The sequence below is a fragment of the Rhinopithecus bieti genome, unplaced genomic scaffold, assembly GCF_001698545.2.
Source record: "Rhinopithecus bieti isolate Rb0 unplaced genomic scaffold, ASM169854v2 scaffold_84002, whole genome shotgun sequence".
Classification (NCBI taxonomy): domain Eukaryota; kingdom Metazoa; phylum Chordata; class Mammalia; order Primates; family Cercopithecidae; genus Rhinopithecus; species Rhinopithecus bieti.
This window is the reverse complement of record NW_016841755.1, coordinates 5,489,339-5,497,786: the sequence shown is the minus strand read 5'-3', so window position 1 is coordinate 5,497,786 and position 8,448 is coordinate 5,489,339.

Genomic DNA, 8,448 nt, shown 5'->3' with positions numbered 1-8,448 from the left:
AATGGATGGATTGATGGATATGGATGGATAATGGATGGATGGGTAGGTAGATGAATGGATAGGTGGATGGATGGATGGATGAGTGAGTGGATGGGTAAGTGGATGGATGAAGGGGTGGATGAAGGGATGGATAGGTGGGTGGATGGATGAAGGGATGAATGAAGCAATGGATTGATGGATATGGATGGATAATGGATGGATGGGTAGGTAGATGAATGGATAGGTGGGTGGATGGATGGATGGATGGATGAGTGGATGGGTAGGTGGATGGATGAAGGGGTGGATGAAGGGATGGATGGGTGGGTGGGTGGATGGATGGATGGATGGATGGATGTGTGGATGGGTGGGTGGATGAGTGGGTGGATGGTTGGGTAGGTGCGTGGATGGATGGATGGAACAAACTATTAACACAGTATGAGAAAACTCTGCAGCCTGCAAGTTAACCCTGTCATTGCCTTCACTTGTGAACTGGGTATGTGGCATGCCTCGTTTCCCTCTCAGAGCAGCTTTGAGGATCAAATGAGGTAGCACACATTTGAAAAATACTCTGACAACCATAGTTGAGCTGCATACATTGACTGTTATCATCTAGATTAATGGTGTCTAAATTTGTGAAAAGTCTATATTAGAGGGTATTTAAAAAATTTTTTTTCCTTTATTTCTTTCAAGTCTATGTCATTACAAGAACTAATTGCTAATAGCACATTTTCAAGTCAGGTCCTGCTGGGACCGCCAATGAATTGGAAAAAAAAATCTCATAATTAGCAGCCTTATTTGCATGCAGACAATGAGCATTCCTAAAAGTCTTTAAAATGCTCCCGTGAGAAAACACTTGCACTCTTGTTTTAAGAGATTAAATTGCTTGGCAAACTCCTTTCTCACTAGAAAGTCAGAAGGTAAACTTGAATCCAGCCAAATCATCATTAAGGAAGGTCCAATCATTCCAAATTCCAAATTAAGGTAGTCTCAGTTAATAAGGTTTCCAGCTACAGTCCACGAAAACACAAGAATTAGAACCATCCGTGAATTCAGCAACCTTCATTTTCTGGGTAGACACACGCAGGCAGTTCCATGGTCAGTCTCCAGGTTCCATGCTGCGGCAGGTGGCCGGTAGTGGCCCTCCCTGAAAAGCAGTGCAGCCTTGGAGAGGCAGTGGCCAAGCCAGGCAGCAGCGTGTGCAGGCATCAGGATGAGAAAGCGCAGTGCGGCTGGGCGGAGGCGGCAGGCAGATGGGAAGCGGGGAGCTCCCAGGACACTGACAGCCACCCTGACCCCCCGAGCTGTGTGGGAGGAGTGGGGGATTCCTATGCCAGCTGGACACGGATACATTTTTGTTTCCCTGTTGCTGTTTTAAAAGTGAAAACCTCCTGTGTCTTCCCCAGGATTCTTTTGTTTTTCCTCCAGGTAAAAGGCACATTTGGCAGCCAGAGCTGTTTTTCAGCCTCTGTTTGATGCTTTCCCTTCCGATTAAAGTTACAGGAGGCCCCAGGCAGAGCTGGTGATCACAAGCCTTTCTCTCAGCTAGACAGGAGTTTGTATTTGAATAGCATTATTGTTGTATCACATAAAATGCAGGGCAATGGAAGATTGACTACTGCACTGACTAAAATTTGGCCAAGGAAGCTCTGAGACATCAGCATCAGAACTTACGCTTTCAGCCAAGAAGGACTAACAGGGACCAGATTCACCCTTCCATGAAAACAAGTCAGAAAATGGACAAAATATCTGAAAAATGTGTTAGCCTCAGACACCAGGCACTGAGAGGCCATGGTCCCTGTTAGCCTCAGACACCAGGCACCGAGAGACCATGGTCCCCGAGGGGGCGGGCAAACGAGGTGGGGCCCAGTGTACGGCGGGCATGGGTTCTCGTCTCTGTGAGGGGAGAGGCCCCAGGCAGGGCTGAGGAGAAGGAGCCGGGTCCAGGTAGGACACAGAGGCTGAAGGTCTCAGACTGGATCTCTGGCGAGGAGAGCTGCCCGGAGGGAGGACTCTGGGATCTGTAGGGGCAGCCTGAGTCTTCAGTCGAGGGCTGACCAGCCTGGCAAAGAACCTCCCGGGCTGACCAGCCTGGCAAAGAACCTCCCGAGAGGCTCTGGGGAGCAACATGGGGTCTCACTCAGAGCCGGGAGTAGTCCTCGTCCCGACGTCCATGGTGGAGACACTCGCAAGGCACCAGGCAGTGTCCTGAGAAGGGCTTTGTCTTCACAGAGTGAAAAATTAGTTGGAGACTAAACACTGCTCAGGTCCCACCTGACAAAGCCTGAGAGCAAGGATGGCCCACAAGGATCAATGTCCTCCAAAGCTCCGAATCAGCCAATTTATAAGAACACGAAACAACTAGCACCAAACGAGGCGGAATTCAGAGTGTCTAGCATGTGATCAGAAATGAGCAGGCGTTCAAAGAGGCAGGAGAGTACAACCTAGAAGAAAACCGAATAGTTAACACCAATGGTGAATGGAGCAGATGAAGAGTTAGCACCCAAGACAGTAAAACAGTTACTGGGACAATCTTCCCCCCGTTCAGGGGGTCAGAGGCGAGGCTGAACACGGACGTGTAAACATTCCCAAATCACTTCTGGAGTGGAACGCTGCAGTGCTGGAGTCGAAAGGTATAGTGGGCAGGTTTCATGGCAGACGAGACGGTGCAGAAGGAAAAAGCTGGTAAATTTGAAGACACGGCACTAGAAGTGACGTAAAATAAAAACATAGAAAAGGTCTGAAATGCAGACTGTTAGTGAACCGTGGGCCAGCGTCAAGCAACTTAACCCATACGCAGCTGCAGTTGCTGGAGGAGGGGCAGGGATATTTGAACAGAACGGCTGACATTTTTCCACGTTTGTTGAAAACCACAAAAAGGAAGGGAAGGACGGGCATACAGATTAGGGGGGAAGAAATGGCCTTATTGGTAGATAATATGATTGTCTCCATAGAAAACCAAGGAATCTACAGCAAAACTAGGACGTATAAGTGAATTCAGTAAGCTCACAGGATAAATGTCAACCAACAAAAGTCAATCGCATGTCCATGTACTAACACTACACACGTAGAAATCTAAATTAACAACACACCATTTACATCGGTCCAAAGAGAATGAAATACAAGACACAAACCTAACAGAACACATGGAGTATCTGTATGCTGAAAAATTTAAAAGCCGATGAAAAAGCTTTGCTTGAGAGCTAAATGTATGAGACGTACCATGTTTGTGGGCTGGAAGACGCAAGACAGTAAACGTGCTAGTGCTCCTCAGATTGGTTTACGGGTTAAATACAGTTCCCACCAACATCCCAGCAAGGTGCTTTTGTAGAGATAGACATACTTATTCCAAACTTTATAGGGAAAGACACAGGGCCTAGAATAGCTAAGATAATTTCGGGAAAGAATGAAGAAAGAAAGAAAGAATGAAAGTGTGAGAAATCGCTCCCCTAGATTTCACGACTTCCATGATGATGGTGACGCTGACTGGTGGAACTGGGGACAGACAGGCATGGAGGCCAAGGAAATAGGATAGAGAGTCCCACTGAGAGCTACACCACCTTGTCCAAAGCACACACGTGGCTGTTCTGCAAACACAGTTGCAGCAACTAGACACGCACAGGGAAAAGGGACCCTCTGGCTGAGTTTTATGTCTTCTCCAAAAATTAACTCAAAATGGATTACAAACTTAAAGCTCAAGATTACAGAACCTGTAGAATAAGGTCCAGGAGAAACTCTTCCAGACCCGAGGCCGGGTGAAAACTTCTTAGGCTTGACACCAAATGCACGACTCGAAAAGGGAAAATCAAAATTGGACCTCATTGAAATTCAAGTTTTTCTCTCCTAAAGATCCTGTTAAGAGACTGAAAAGACAGACTGCAGATGGGGAGAAATGTATCGGACAAAGGACTTGCACTAGGATGTACAAAGACTCTCAAACCCGGCAGTAAAAAATAAACAGAAGGCCCAAGGAGATGTTCACCAGCTCCAAATGTGTCCAGATCCAGAGACAACAAATGGTGTGTGAAGGTGTCCAGCGTCATCAGCCGTTAGGGAGGTGCAAGTTTAGGCCACGATAAAGCATGACCGTGCACCCATCAGAATGGCTAAAATAAAACCAGTCACTCCTGCACCGCTGGTGGGAATGCAAAATGATAAAGCAACTCTGGGAAATTGTTGGGTAGTTTTAAGAAAAGCTAAGCATGCACTTACATATGACCCAGCAACGGCACTCTTGGGCCTTTATGCCAGAGAAACGAAAACGCACGTTCACCAAAACGCTGGACACCACCAGTGTTCACAGCAGCTTAATTCATAGTAGCCAAAATGTGGGGAAGAAGAAAAGAGCTCAGATGTCCTTCGGTGACTGAATGGTGGAACAAACTGTGGTACGATCACGCCATGAAATAAAGGAGCAAACGCCGGACGCAGGTGACAAGGTGGATGGCTGGCAGGAGAGCTATGCTGAGTGAGGAAAAGCCAGTCTCGAAGGCTGCAGGCTGACTGCAGGTATGTTAATTGTAGGCCGGGCACGGTGGCTGAAGCCTGTAATCTCAGCACTTTGGGAGGCCGAGACGGGCGGATCACGAGGTCAGAAGATCGAGACCATCCTGGCTAACACAGTGAAACCTCGTCTCTTACTAAAAAATACAAAAAGCTAGCCGGGCGTGGTGGTGGGCATCTGTAGTCCCAGCTACTCGGGAGGCTGAGGCAGGAGAATGGCGTAAACCCGGGAGGCAGAGCTTGCAGTGAGCTGAGATCCGGCTACTGCACTCCAGCCTGGGCGACAGAGCGAGACTCCGTCTCAAAAAAAAAAAAAAAAAAGGAAAAAGATGTTAATTGTAAATATGGAGAGCACATCACTGGTTGTAGGGGCTGGGGATGGAGAAAGGGTGCAGGCATGGCTGCAAAGGGTTAGGAAATCTCATAATGGAATATTCTGTATCCTGACTTTGGTGGTGGTTACATGAACATACATTTGAGGAAAAAGTTGCGTAGAACTATACACACCCACAAATATGTGCATGTAAAGCTAGTGAGATCCAAATAAGCCCTCTAAGTCGTACCAGTGCCAGTTCCCACTTTGAGGAGAAACGTGAAGTCTTAACAGGACCTGTCTGTACTACCTTTTTTTTTTTTTTTGCAATTTCTTGTGACTCTATAATTATTTTAAAATTAAAAAATTAAAAACACAGACAAAGTAAAGGCTTTTTCACATATGCAAAAGCCAAAATAATTAACCACCCCCAGATCTGTACTACACAAACATTAAAGGAAAGTTCTTCAGGAAAAGTAAACTGAGTGGAAATCTTGGTCTCCAGAAAATAGTGAGTAGTGCTGGGAATGGATAAGTGTGAAATGTTTATAATTTTTTATTACTTAATCTCTTTAAAAGATAATTTACTCTTTAAAGCAAAATATTAAGAATACACTATGGATTTATAACATACATAGATGCAAGAAGTTTGATAACAATTGCACGAAAGCTGGGTACAGGGAGGTGGAGGTCTGCATTTGGGAGGTTCTTATCCTATTCACCATGTGGTAACAGCACTTGAAGGTAGGCTGTGGATAAGCAAAAGAGGTTACCTGTAACCTCTAAAGCAACCACTAAAGTGACACAACAAGAGATACAGCTCAGACGCCAACAAAGGAGAAAAAAGGGGTATCATAAAAATACTCGATTTAATCCAAAAGAAGCCAGAAAGGGGAAACAGGTAATAGATGGATCAAATGAAAACAACAAGAGGGTAGCTCTAAATCTAACATGATCAATAATTAGATGAAGTGCAATCGTCTAAAACACCGCTTTCGGAGGCAGAGATGATGAGATTGTATAATAAGTAAGACCAGATTGGATGCCTACAAGACACCCACTTCATATATAAAGGTATCCAGGCCGAGTTTCCCTTACCCCAGATGCTCAGGACCAGACCTGTTTTGAATCTCAGATGCTTTCTGGTTTTGGAGTATTTGCATTACACCAGTTGAACATCCCAAAGAGAAGAAGTCTGAAATCTAAAATGCTCCAACGAGCGTTTCCTTGGAGTAGAAAGTTGCAGATTTGGGAGCATTTTGGATTTTAGATTTTCAAATTTGAAATGTTCAATCTATACATGGACTAAAGGTTTAGAAATGAATAAATGTCTCTGATGCACACTAATCAAAAGATTGATTAATATCAGACCAGGTAGATTTTAGAGCAGAGTATTACCGGGACAAGGGGAGAAAATTCATGATGAAGGAGTTGATGAACTTGGAGCTCTCAACAATTCCAAATCATCGACCTTCAAAATACACAGAAGAAAACCTGATGGGGACACGAGCAGGAAGAAACCCACAGAGTCCGAGGCCAGAATGCCCTCTCTTCATAGTAATTAACATAATGAGGAGACAGAAAATCAGTCAGGAGCTGAAAGACTTGAACACCAGCACTGAGCAGCTTGACCTCACTGAAATTTTAAGAACACTTCACCCAGTAATACAGAAGACAGATTTTTATCACACACTTGGGAACATTAGCAAGACAGCCTCCATTCTGGACTGTGAAATAAGTCTTAATGCATATAAAAACTAAAATAATATAAAGTGCATTATCTGAACAACAATGGAATTAAGTTAGAAAACCTCGAAATTCCCAAATATTTGAAAACTCAACACTTCTCAGTAGGTCAAAGAAGCAGTCAAGTGGAAATTAGGATTTTGAATTTAATAAAGTGAAAACAAATCCACATTTGTGGGATAGAGCTAACGCAGTATGAAGGGCATTTTATAGCACTACGTGCCTATATCAGAAGAGAAGAAAATTTCAGATTGATGACCTCAGAGTTTACCTTAAAAAACTAGATAATGCAAATGAAATTCCAAGTAAGCAAATGTAAGAAAATAATAAATATCAGAGTTTATGATATTTGCAATCAGAAGCCGGTTCTTTGAAAAGATCAACAAAATTGATAAACTTCCAGCCAGAATAGTCAGGAGAAGAGAGACAACGCACGTGGCCCAGGTCACGAGCGAGAGAGGGGATGCCATCTGGTTCTGTGCATGCTAGAGGATAGCAAAGGACCCCGCAAACACCTTTATGCTGATACATTCTCCAGCTGGATAAAATGGACACGTTCTAAAGGACATCAGCTACCAAAGACATCAGCGTCAAAACACAAGGACCCTGAATAACACTGTATCTATTGGAGGAATTAGTAATTAGCAATCTTCCTGCAGAGAAAACTTCAGGTCCGAATGACTTCTTGAATTCCACCAGGCCAGTTTTACACAGACTCTTCCAGAAGCCAAGAGGAGGCACTTCCCAACTCATTCTGAGCCTGGCATTACTCTGGAGCCAGAACCAGACAGAGGTGTTAAAGGACGAGGCCGTGCTGCTCACTGACCCCCCGGCATGGGGTGTTGGCTGTCGAGTATCTCGGGGAAGGAAACCTGTCTCCATTCCCGACTTGATTGGTTTTTCCACCCTCATTGTTTTCCTGCACCTGCTGTCAGTTTAGATGTTAAAGGCCAGGAGAGTGATAAGAACAGGGAAGAAAGGGAGGAAGAGATTTAGGAGGCTGTGAAGGGAAGAGAAGGATTTGGGAAGAAGGTTCCAGCATGACTTAGACCTGCTTAGACATTACAGCGTGAGAGGCAATTCTCAAAAAGGATAAAAGGATTCCTGAGTTCACTTTGTCTTGTAATTCTCCTATTCATAGGCTAAAACTAAATCCCCAAAGGAGCTCCAGAAAGCCATCATTTAAAATTAGGCCACTAATTATACTGTTCCATTAATTAAGGAGTATTTTAACTCAACCCTCTTTTTTACTGGACATTAAAAAATTACTAATCATATATCGGGTTGGAATAGAAGCCGCTTATAGTGGCCTTCCATGGAGACGGCATCTCAGATAATTTGCTAACAGTTTTAGGATTGCTGTGAATCTGAGCCCTGAGAATTGTGGGCATATTGGAATGTGTGGAGAGACACATGGGTGGTTGGAACCCGGAGGTGCTGGGACCCGGAGGTGCTGGGATTTGGAGGTCCTGGGACCTGGGGGTGCTGGGACCCAGATGTGCTGGGACCAGGAGATGCTGGGACCCGGAGGTGCTGGGATTTGGAGGTGCTGGGATTTGGAGGTGCTGGGACCCGGAGGTGCTGGAATCCGGAGGTGCTGGGACTTGGAGGTGCTGGGACCCAGATGTGCTGGGACAAGTAGATGCTGGGATTCAGAGGTGCTGGGACCCAGAGGCGCTGGAATCTGGAGGTGCTGGGATTTGGAGGTGCTGGGACCAGGAGATGCTGGGATCCAGAGGTGCTGGGATTTGGAGGTGCTGGGACCCGGAGGTGCTGGGATTTGGAGGTGCTGGGACCAGGAGGTGCTGGGATCTGGAGGTGCTGGGACCCGGAGGTGCTGGGATTTGGAGGTGCTGGGACCAGGAGATGCTGGGATCCAGAGGTGCTGGGATTTGGAGGTGCTGGGACCC